We start from the raw sequence: 12988 nt of genomic DNA on the forward strand, positions 1-12988 counted from the left end.
TCGGGGCGCGGCCATGGCTTGCGTAGGGGGCTCACAGCGCAGGGCGACCGGGGCGGCGACGGGGGACGACGATCGACGGGCATGGTGACAGGGCGGCGGCGTATGGGGCGGCGGTGAGACGCGACGACGACGTACGTCGGGGACGGCGATAGGGACGGGCCGGGGCGGCGATGGAGGCGGGGGCGACGACGCGTGATGGGGACGGCGATGGCGTCGGCGCGGGACGGGGGTGGACTACGGGCGGCGGCGACATCGAAGCAGGGGAGGAGAGGAAGTGGGAGAAGAAACTGCAAAATTTCTATAGTGCTATATATATATAGGAGGGGCCTTTAGTACTGGTTGGAGCCACCAACCGGTACTAAAGGTCAAATTTGGCAAGGCCAAGCGGCGGGAAGCGACCCCCTTTAGTACCGGGTCGTGGCTACAACCGGTACTAAAGACCCCCATTTAGTACCGGTTGGAGCCACGACCCAGTACTAAAGGGCGTGCGCTGGCCCAGGTGCGGTGCGGCAAGTTTAGTCCCACCTGCTAGCCGAGGGGCGTCCGCACTGGTTTATAAGCCCCAGTGCGATAGCTCTCTCGAGCTCCTCTCTAAGCAGGCCCTTGTGGCCTATTGAACCTGTGATGCCCTGTTGGGCCTACTGGGCTAGCAGACTTGCATCCTGGCCCAACTATAGGTTGGGTTTCTAGTCGTATGCAGGCCGTTGTGTCCAAGTAGGCGGGTTTTATTTATTTATTTATTTATTTATTTATTTCCTATCTGCTTTATTTATTTTCTTTTATTTATTTCTGAGTTGTTTTTTGCTGTACTTAGAATTTCTTTTGAATATTTTTGCTTTAGGTACAAAAAATTACAAACTTTCTGTTAGTGAATATAAGAGATCTATTTCTACATAAGTTCATCTAGTGTATTGTTGATATTACAAACTTTCTGTTAGTGCATATAAGAGAAGGGTTGGTGATGACGAGATCGAAGACCCCCCTCTCCGGAGGCCCAAACGGACTCCAGATCTGGCATCTAGATGAAGAACAGGAGACGGCGGCGGCTCCATCTCGTGGAACGCGATAATTCTTTCTCCCTAATTTTCTTATGGAAAAATAGGATTTTATAGTGTCGATTTCAGGGTCTGCAGGGCCACCAGGTGGGGAGAACCCACCTGGGCGTTCCTGGAGGGGGTGGCGCGTCCTGGTGGGTTGTGCCCACCTAGGTGCCCCCTTCGGTGGTTCTTGGCTCTAGAAATTATCTTTTATTGTATAAAAAATGGTCGCAAAGTTTTGTTCCATTCTGAGAACTTTTATTTCTGCACAAAAACAACACCATTTTAGTTCTGCTGAAAACAGCGTCAGTCCGGGTTAGTTTCATTCAAATCATGCAAATTAGAGTCCAAAACAAGAGGAAAAGCATTAGGAAAAGTAGATACGTCGGACATGTATCAGGTATTATATTGATTCACTTGAGATATGTTTTGGCACTCAACTCGCGGATTCCTGAGGTGACATTGGGGTAATCTATGCATAGGGGTTGATGCACGTTCTTTTCTTTTATTTCTCCGGTAGAAATCTTGGGGCACTCTTTGAGGTTCTCTATGTTAACTTTTTTGCTAGTAGGAGCTCTTTCGGTATGCCATTGTGAATACTTTTCCATAATATTATCAAGCCATTTGGTGGCTTCACCCAAAGTAATTTCCATAAAAGTACCACCCGCGGCGGAGTCCAAAAGATTCCGAGAAACAAAATTCAACCCTGCATAAAAATTTTGTATGATCATCTAAAGATTTAACCCATGAGTTTGGCAATTCTTTAGCATTAGTTTCATCCTTTCCCAAGATTGTGCAACATGCTCATGTTCCAGTTGCTTGAAATTCATGATCTGGGTTCTAAGGGAAATAATTTTCGCCGACGGAAAATACTTAGCAACAAAGGCATCTTTGCACTTATCCCAAGAATCGATACTATTCTGAGGCAAAGAAGAAAACCAAAATTTTGCATGATCTCGCAAAGAAAACGGGAAAAATTTCAACTTCACAATATCGTTGTCGACATATTTTTTCTTTTTCATATCACATAATTCCACGAATGTGTTAAGATGGGACGTGACATCCTCATTAGGAGTACGTGAAAATTGATCTTTCATAACAAGATTCAGCAAAGCGGCATTAATATCACAAGACTCCGCACTAGTGGCGGGAGGAGCAATCAGAGTGCTAATAAAATCATTGTTGTTGGTATTGGAGAAATCACACAACTTGGTGTTCTCTTGAGTCATCGTGACTACGCAACAAGATTGCACTCAAAAACAGATCTGATGAGAAAATGTCGAACGAAAAAGAGGGCGAATAAAATGACAAATTTTTGTGAAGTGGGGAGAGGAAAACGAGAGGCAAATGGCAAATAATGTAAACTGAAAGTAGATGAGATCTGTGTTTAGGAACCTAGTATATGTTGGTGATGTCTCCCCGGCAATGGCGTCAGAAATTCCTTTTGATGCGACTTGAACTACGTCGGTATTTCCCCAAAGAGGAAGGGATGATGTAGCACAGCAACAGTAGGTATTTCCCTCAATGATGGGACCAAGGTTATCGAACCAGTAGGAGAACCACACAACACCACATAAACAACTCATGCACACAAAGAACAAATACTTGCAACCGACATAAGAGAGGGGTTGCCAATCCCTCACGGGTAAAAAGATAGGTAAAATTGTAGTAGATTGGATAAATAGATCTCGCTGGAACGCGAGATAAAATAAATAAATAAAAATTACAGCACAATATTTTTGTATTTTTTGATTAATAGATCTGAAAATAAAATCAAATAAAAATAGATCGCAAAGGCAAATCCAATAAAGAAGAGACCCGGGGGCTGTAGATTTCACTAGTGGCTTCTCTCGAGAAAAATAGCATACGGTGGGTAAACAAATTACTGTTGGTCAACTGATAGAACTTCAAATAATCATGACAATATCCACGCAATGATCATTATATAGGCATGACGTCGAAGATTAGTAGACCGACTCTGCCTGCATCTACTACTATTACTCCACACATCGACCGCTATCCAGCATGCATCGAGTGTATTAAGTTCATGGAGAAACGAAGTAATGCAATAAGAAAGATGGCATGGTGTAGACAAGATCTATTTATGTAGAAATAGACCCCATCTTGTTATCCTTAATATCAAGATGGGGTCTATTTCTACAATAATGTTCATCTGGTATATTAAACTTTTTGTTATCCTTTATATCAACCTTTTCAGAGTTTATTTGTAGTGCTTTCAATTTCAGGATCATTTAGCTCAAAAAATCAGTAAATGCATGAAAAATAGCAAATGATGTCAGAAAGGGTTGAAAGTTGATGGTGTGGCTTTGAATGGTGCATACTGAATGCACAAAAATTCTGGAGTTGTAATAAGTTAAAAAAATGAATTGCCTTTGTAACAGATGAGTTTTTGTTCGAAACCTCGATACTTCAAAAGAGATTGTCCATTTTGTACACGAAGTGCAACCAGTTTTTGCCGTAACCCTCTCTATTTTTTGCACATGCTATGTGGGTGAAATGATGATACCATGCCAACTTTCAACCTTTTCAGAGTTCATTTGTAGTGCTTTTCAATTTCAGGGTCATTTAGCTCAAAAAATCACTAAATGCATGAAAAATAGCAAATGATGTTAGAAAGGTACACATTTGTCCGAAGCACAAAAGGACACGTTTGAAATGCCAAAACACATAAGCACCCTAACTGTTACGAAGATTCCCTATGGTTTGTCCAAAGTGGGACTTTCCAGATATATAAGTCCGGAAACTCACTAGAGAAGAAAGTGATGACAGTGAAGCCGGTCACATCCGAGAGTGGGATCTTCGGGTGTGAAACTTTTTCTTCGCGTGTGTCCCTTTGCGCCGTAACCATGGACAATCTTCATCATTTAACTGGATGCTCGGGTCAATATTCATTATGAATGGAGCAATTTCATCAATCTTTCCATAATCTTCTGGCATGTCTGTCTTGTCATCCACTCCCATGATGTTTCTTTTCCCTGAAAGAACTATGTGGCGCTTTGGATCATCGTATGATGTATTCGCTTCCTTATCTTTTCTTTTTCTCGGCTTGGTAGACATGTCCTTCACATAGAAAACATGCACCACATCATTGGCTAGGACGACTGGTTCGTCTGCGTACGCAAGATTGTTGAGATCCACTGTTGTCATTCTGTACTATGGGTCTTCCGTAAACCCGCCTCGTGTCATATTGACCCATTTGCACCGAAACAAAGGGACCTTCAAACCACGTCCATAGTCATGTTCCCATATGTCCTCTATGTAACCATAATAGGTGTCCTTTCCCCTCTTGGTTGCTTCATCAAAGCTGACACCACTGTCTTGGTTGGTTCTCTTCTTATCTTGGGCGATCATGTAAAATGTATTCCCATTTCTCTCGCACCCTTTGAAAGGCATTATATTCAAAGATGGAAATTGGGACAGCAAGTACATGCCATCTTCAATAGCAGCGTCATGCATGTCACGTGTCTGCAACTAACCAGCGAAAGTCCCCGTTTGTTCACGTGTGTTGGTGCAATAAACCCCCACCGCGGGAGCGACCGCAGCCATGCATCCTCCCGGACGAGTCAACCGGGCTGTTGCGCTCGATGGAGTCGCTGACCCTCGAGCACCATCGTGGCGTGACCTCGCTGCCCAAGTGGTCGTCTCGCAGCTGCGTGGACGCGGCACCAACACCGTCGTCGCCCCCGGCACCATCCGGAGCCAGGCGACGGTGCGGTCGACGTCATCAGCATCTATGCCAAGAATAGGTACGAAGGCTATGGTGCGGGCTCAGCTACTACTAAGGTTTCCGCCGGCAGCCGAGCAGATGGATGAATGGCGTGCCACCATCCAGAGCCTGCTTCGTTTTGCTGAGGCTGGATGCTCGCGACGAGCTGGCCCGCCACGACCTCCCCAAGCGACAGTGACCGCCTGCACTGCTGGCCGAATGGAGGGGGTTGTCCCCACGATGCAGTCCCCACCATGGTAGCCTACATGGGCGCCGTAGAATCAAGACCCCGACGATGTCTCGATGGACTCTTCTGATCCTCGATCACGTCCAGGCCAACGTCGAGCCCCGGAGGATAGGCAACGGGGAGACGCGTGCGTCATCATGGATCAGAGCCCTGACAACCTCCGCCAGACCAACGGGTGCGGCAGCTTCAACATCGACGAGCCTACGCTCGGTGTTGGCGGGTGCCTGCTAAGAGAGTCCTGGACTAAGGGGTCCTCAAGCGTCCGACCTATTAGACATAGGCCGGACTGATGGGCCATGAAGATACAAAGACCGAAGACTCTACCCGTGTTCGGATGGGACTCTCTTTGACGTGGAAGGCAACCTTGGTGTCCGAATATGAATATTCCTTTCTCTGTAACCGACCTTATGTAACCCTAGATCCCTCCGGTGTCTATATAAACAGGAGGGCTAGGTCCGTAGACATATATCCTCATAATCATAGTCAGACGGGCTAGACTTTTAGGGTTTAGCCATCACGATCTCGTGGTAGATCAACTCTTGTAATAATCATATTCATCAAGATCAATCAAGTAGGAAGTAGGGTATTACCTCCATAGAGGGCCCAAACCCGGGTAAACATTGTGTCCCCTGTCTCATCTTACCATCGACCTTAGACGCATAGTTCGGGACCCCTACCCAAGATCGGCCGGTTTTGACACCAACATTGGTGCTCTCATTGAGAGTCCCACTGTGCCATCGTCAAAAGGTTCGATGGCTCCTTCGACCATCTACAACAACGCTGTCCAAGGGGAAGTCTTCCTCCCTTGATAGATCTTCCTATTCAGCGGCTTCGCACTGTAGGCCAACTTGCTTGGCCATCTGGAGCAGATCAGAAGCTACGCCCCTGGCCATCAGGTCAGATTTGGAAGCTTGAATTACATCACGGATATCCGCAGAGACTTGATCTTCTCTGGATTCAAGACAACGGCAGCTGCTCCCTGCCACCACGATGAACACGATGTAAATCTGTCCTAGGACCATACCCATGAGATAGTACATGTAGCTGCTCTGGCCTCAAATTCGGAGCAGATCGCGCCATCCATGGACGAGAATCTCAACCCCGCCATGGAGGCCGCAGACTCAGCGGCGTTGGAGCCGCACATAGACCTAATTTCAAGTGACATATGTGTCATTGGAGCCATGGACTCGTCTCCAACTACATGTTTCGAACCTTGTGCGTCCGCGTACGTCGAGCTTGATCGATCATTGATCGTCGAATTCAGCTCCGCAGACATCTTCCGGCACTCGCCTTTGGGCGACGTGTTAAACTCGTTAAGAGCACTATCCTTGGTGGGGACTCTCAACCGAATTATATCCAATTTGAACTAGAGGCTGATGACGGAGAATTTCGTTTCCCACCCACCGCACACTTCATAGCCACTGTCGAGGACCTAACTGACATGCTTGATTACGGCTCCAAAGACATGGACGTTATGAACGACGATGCAGGAGAAGAGGAGGCCCAAAACCCGCTGTTCACTGGACGATGGATGACCACCTCCTCATATGACGTATACATGGTGGATGCACCAAAAGAAAATAGGGCGATGACAAAGAGAACCCAGTTGAGGACGAACCTCCTAAGACAGAACCAAAGCGCTGGCATCAGCGGCGCCGCTCTAAATCACGCCGCAGCAAAGACAACAACACCGGCATGGGAGACGATAACACTCTGGACGGTGCCGAAGCCAGACAAGATCCCGACGAATGAACTGCCGAACAGGACGATCGGGAAAATGAGCAAGTTAGCCCTAACGAACAGGCCATAAACGACGACTCGGAGGACAGTAATTATCTTCCACTCTCCGAAGATGAGGTGAGACTTGGCAGCGAGGATTTTTTCGTGCCTGAGGAACCTCAGGAGCAAGAGCGCTTTAAGCGCTGGCTAATAGCCACTACAAGGAGCCTAAAAAAGAAGCACCAGCAGCTTCAAGCTGACCAAGATCTGCTCAACGATAGATGGACTGATGTCCTAGCAGCCGAAGAATATGCCCCAAGCGCCCAGCCAAAATTTACCCGAAGCGCAAATTGCTACCTCAGTTTGATGACGTGGCAACGGACCCCTACCATCACCGCAAAATGTGGCTAACCGACCACCACGCGGTCAGGACAAAGCGGCAACTCAAGCCGAACACCAGCCAGCCCCACCTCACCGTAAAGCCAGAGACAACACAGCTCGTGGTCACACATATGACCTTCGGCAGGACCTGGACAATAGAGAAGGACATACCAGATCCATCTACGGACCGTGAGGACGTGCCCCGATGCGTGATGCCGGCTATCTATTCGGACGTGACAAGCCTAGTCACACCCGGGCCGAAAACCGCAGACAGACTCCATTAGAGCTATGTCGCAATGTGGACCAATATAGAGGCGCCACACACCCTCTTTGCTTCACAGAGGAAGTAATGGAGCACGAATTCCCAGAAGGGTTTAAACCCGTGAATATAGAATCATATGATGGAACAACCGATCCCGCGGTATGGATCAAGGATTTCCTCCTCCATATCCACATGGCCCGCGAAGATGACCTTCATGCCATCAAATACCTCCCACTAGAACTCAAAGGGCCAGCTCGGCACTGGTTAAACAGTCTTCCCGAAAACTCTATTGGCAGTTGGGAGGATTTGGAAGACTCCTTTCGCGACAACTTCCAAGGTACATATGTCCGGCCACCAGATGCCGATGACTTAAGTCACATCGTCCAGCAGCCCGGAGAGTCAGCCAGGAAGCTCTGGACTAGGTTCTTAGTTAAAAAGAACCAAGTCGTCGACTGTCCGGAAGCGAAAGCCCTAGCGGCCTTCAAACACATCGTCCGGGATGAGTGGCTCGCCCGCCACACCGGTCAAGAAAAACCAAAATCCATGTTAGCTCTTACCGCTCTGATGACCCGCTTTTGCATGGGAGAAGACAGCTGGCTCGCTCGTAGAAGCAACAACGCCAGCGATCCGGGCACTTCTGAAGTCCGAGACAACAATGGCAAACCACAACGCAACAAACACAAGGGCTAGCTTAGCAAGCTAGCAACCTGGACTAGCTCAGAGGCGAGGACGTAGTTGGTAACTAGGTAGCAGGACACAAATGTCGTTGCCACATTATTATCAAGCGGAGGGAAAATATCCATACTCGTCCAAGAAATAAGGATAGCGGGGAAACTAAGTCTGCTGGCATTGCCCTTTCTTGATTACTAAGACTATTAAGGGTTGCCAACACGACAAGAAAAAGGACGGTCGGGGGTAGAAGCATGTCTACCACCGAAACAAAATGGGGCTGAAGGAAGGAATTCGACGCAATACCTGAGCACCATTTTTGCAAATAGTGTCAGGATCACTTGGCATCACTCTGCTGGGGCAGAAATGACACCAAACAGCGAAGAACAGGCAAGAAAAGAAAGCTGGAGAAATGCAGGGGCTGAGCTATAGTGGATCTGAACCGATGCCATCTACACTCACCAGATAAATCGTCAGCAGCAAATAAGGCTATATGCATGTTATGCACAAACAAATGCAGCAACCAAATGCAATACACAAGGCAGACTCTATACTATCGATTTCTACCGCTCGCGCTGACTAGGGCGTCCTACAGCCAGACATGCTCCGATACCAAGCGTTGTGGCACCCCGGTTCAGAGAAACCAGAACGCCCCGTATTCCAGCCCAGAGATCGAGGAGAAGTCTCTAGAATATGGCACTACTTGACATAGAACAAATCAGCTCTTATTACAAGAATAATAAGACAAGGGTCTGACGTTACAAAGAAGCACATCAGCACGGCAACACTATGCCTGCGATACTACACTGTCTCTATGCTAGCAGCGAAACAACTCGTAGCAGCGGAGTACTTCTAGCAGCGGAACAACTACGAAGGTGGTGAACTCCACTCCACAGGGATTCTGGCTGGGACACGATCTAGCGCGCACGCACGGCAACCTCGACAAGCAATCAAGCAATTATGGCATCACCTGCAATCTGGCATGACACACCAGGTCAGTACGTTGAATGTACTTGCAAGCTCACAACAACCATAAACATCAAGGCAAGACAATAACATAGAATTAACAGGTTAATTAATTAACAACTACCATGATGACACAACTACTAAGCATGGTATGAAACTGATACAATACTGATAAATCACCATCTCAGATCTCCATAACCATATCTCTCTTGGCTAACCGGCCAAGCAATATACCATCTCGATCACCTCCTGATCAAAACCAAACGGTGATCTTTTCGGCGATCACAACCATGACCAACACTTGGTCTCAAATGGTGATCTTTCCGGCGGTCACTACCATGACCAACACTTGGTCTCCAACATCATCATCAACATCCTGCCAATCTGTACTGCTCAAAATATCAACATATAAATCACCTATAAGTCATTCCGTCATGTGAGTGTTGATCGAACGGTGTGACCTAGTACGAACCCATGCCCATGACCGAGGACGTGGCTATCGATAGTTTAAACAAACACACTCTGCAGAGGTAGCGCACTTTACCCACACCACGGAACCCATGGCCTCGCACTCCCATTCGGGTGGACCAATGGCATTCTGACAAAACCGATCTACTGCCATGACACTCTCCTGGCCACTCCGACCAACACCCCCTTTGGGTTCAGTCCTGGGTGGCCCCGTGCCTACCAAAGGCACCAACGGCCACCATCGTGGCAAAACAGCCACCGTCGTGGCAAACAAAACGGTCCCAAACAGGGACAAAAGCGTGCAAAATCCAACTATGGGCACATAAGGCTTATGTCCGCCTACCTGATCAGGGTAGCACGCGCCCATAACCTTCCCTCATTGGAGGCACCGGCGGGAGACACGGCAATAGCATCGCATTAGGGCCTTCCCATAAAGGAAAATGTGGTTGCACTGGAGAAAGCCTGGTTCGGTGGCACCTGACCAACTTAATGATGGAATTTGTCCCCAAAAATATAACTGTGATAACTGATACTCCGATATTAACTATCAAGCTGCAATCCAAGTCATAGCAATATGCAACAAATAATCCAGGGCTTAATATCGTCATATCAAAATACTCTGAGGACAGTATAACACTACTATCATGATGGATCCAAGAACGATAATACTACTACTCAAATATCAAGAACTAACTATCCAGCTATGATCCACATGCAAGCATCATCTCCACCATCATACTCCAAAACATAATATCAACTAGCATCATGATGAAACTAACACTAGCCACTAATAATCCAAAGGCAACATGATATCCAAAGTAATACTCCAAAATAATACCAGATACCATCATGAAAACAATCATAATAGCCACTAAGAATCCAAAGGCACATGTCATCCACATAATCATCAAAACATAAGTCGTCGAACTCCAAGCAATATCATGGTAATATCTAGATCAAAACAATACTCCGAGAAATGCCATGAACAAATCACACATAGCTAATACAATATTTTAAACAAGTTCATAAATAAACCATGTCACTCCATTGCAATCATGCAAATGGAGGGTGTGGCTTTCCTGGGGTCGAAGAAATCACCGAGAAGAAGTGCGAGAAGCTCACGGAAAGAATCACCGGAAAACATACTTTCTCAGAGGGGGCTGAATAAGGGCGAGGGCAAAATGGTCATTTTCAGAATGTTACAACATCATGAAAATTTTACCAATAGATCGGGCTCGATGATACGAAGAAGTGGGCTTTGGAATCACATGAATCGGAGTTGTGGGTGAAAAGATACAAGCAGAAGAAGACCAGGGACCAATCTATAAGAAAAACATCTACAAACGGGTCCCTAGATACTTAAACAGAAGACGCGCGTATTGTAGGAGAACGCGCGTCCACTTATCCACGTCAGCCCACGGCTTGTGCGGCTGACGGGTGGGACCCGTGCTGACTCATCCCTCTCCTCCCGCTCCTTCTCCTTTCTCCCGACGCCGAGTGCAGAGCCGAGGAGGGCCGCCGGCGTTGCTGCTCGCCTGGCCCGCTCCGGCCATCTCCCGCCTCGCTCGACCTATGGACGAGCTCAGTAGGAGGAGGCGCACCTGGTGGTGCAGACAACGGGCTCCAGGGAAGACCGGGGTGAGCGGGAGCTGGGTCATGGCGGACTGGGTCTTCGGGCTCCGGTGAACTCACGGCCAGAGGCCACCGGAGAAGAGCGGGGAGCACTGGGGTGGCTTTAGGGTACTAGCGGAGGGCCGTGGTGGTGGAGGAAGTGACGGAGAGGCTCGGGCTCAGAAGAATTTAGGGCAGAGGGAGCGGCGGCCATGGCGAGTAATGGTCGTGAGAAGAGGCGCTCGAGGTCGGGGAAGCGGTTTGGGAGGGGTAGTGGAGTGAGGCAAAGGCGATGGTGAGGTCGAGAGGCCTCGGGGTGGGCTTATATAGGCGTGGGGAGGGGCTGCTGCGCTGGCATCACCGCGGACGCATGGCCGGCACCGCGGACGCGTGTGCACGCATCCGAGCTTGCTGGTAGACGACGGGGGAGGAGCAGTGGAGCGTGTCACGGGGCAGAGGAAGACAACAGAGCATGGGGAGGAAGGGACGAGGAGGAGGACGACGGTCGACGCACTGTGCTCTCGTGGGCGTTCGGCGGCGAGCGTCGGTGAGGAAGCGGTCGAAGGGGGAGAGGGGTCCAGGGGAACGACGACGATGAGGTGAAGCCAAGGGACAGGCTCACGCGCGCGAAGATGACAAGAGGGGAGCGGACGAAGCAGAAATGGCGCCCTAGACACGGCCATTGCGCACAGAGCGCGCGCACAGTGATGCCATTAACGCGGTCACCGCGTGCACGGGCATGTAGCGGGGGCGATGGGCTGGAACTTGTTGTCTAGTGCGTAGTCCATCAAGGGGAGGTTACAACTAAGGTGGTATATCAGTGAAACATGCTCTGGTTAAAAGGTAATCCTCCTCTAAAGTTTACTACAGTAAACTTGAACATGCACTAGTGATTTACAGGGATTTGATTGGGTCAAATGGAGTTGTCTGCGATGATTAACTAAGGAAGGACTATGATCCAGGAGGTTTTGGGGCATAATGGAGCACAAAGTAATATAGTTGCTTTGTAACTCACATTATGGGTCCAGAATCAAAATCATGATGGTTCACTCACATAGAGTAACCACTTGAGATGAAATTTTGCAAGGCTTAGTGATTTGGCGAGATAAAGGTGCTGTAAAAATTTCATACCAATTGGATTTACCAAAATGGTACTTCCTTCACAGCTATTCCCTCTGTCGAGGAACTTGCAAACATTCTAGAGAAATATTGGCTTTAATAATTGATCACAAAATTGGTGGGGAGAAGTTATTTGGGTAGGAGAATGCTCTGGTAAATTTTCAGGCAAAATGAAGGAATATAAAATATACTTGCTTCACAACCTGAAAATATTGACAGAATCAAGGATTTGATGTTGTGCTCACATAGATCAAGGGATGGAGCTGAAATTTGGAGGAGTGTGATAACATGGGATCATGCAGAAGTTTGCAAAATTGCAACTCATTTGGGAACTCCTAGCTAGTACTTCCTTCACAATGCCTTCTGTCTGAAAGAAAGTTTGAAAAATGACTGCGGAAGATTGGCTAGGCAAATAAAGTTGAATTTTTGCATGAGGCAATGATTTGGACATAAGAGAATTCCCAAAATATTTGGGAGCAATCAGGAAAGGACAGGTGGCACTTCCTTCACAAAGTGCCCCTCTGGACAGAAATGAAGAATAATCAGTGGGGAATTATTCTTGGGCTAGGACAGGAAAGTTTGGGCATATTTGAGCAAGTATGACCCAAAGAAATTATGAGAATTATTTGGGAATTTTTGGATGGACAGAAATATGGGTTGCTTCACAACCTAGGGCATATGAGGTTATTCCTTTTATAGAAAAGGAATATTCCTGAGAAAAAGAAATTAGGGTTTGGTCAAGCAGTGGAGTGACATGATCTTGGCAAACTTTTTAGGATGAT

Source organism: Triticum dicoccoides, chromosome 6A (assembly GCF_002162155.2).
Source record: "Triticum dicoccoides isolate Atlit2015 ecotype Zavitan chromosome 6A, WEW_v2.0, whole genome shotgun sequence".
NCBI lineage: Eukaryota > Viridiplantae > Streptophyta > Magnoliopsida > Poales > Poaceae > Triticum > Triticum dicoccoides.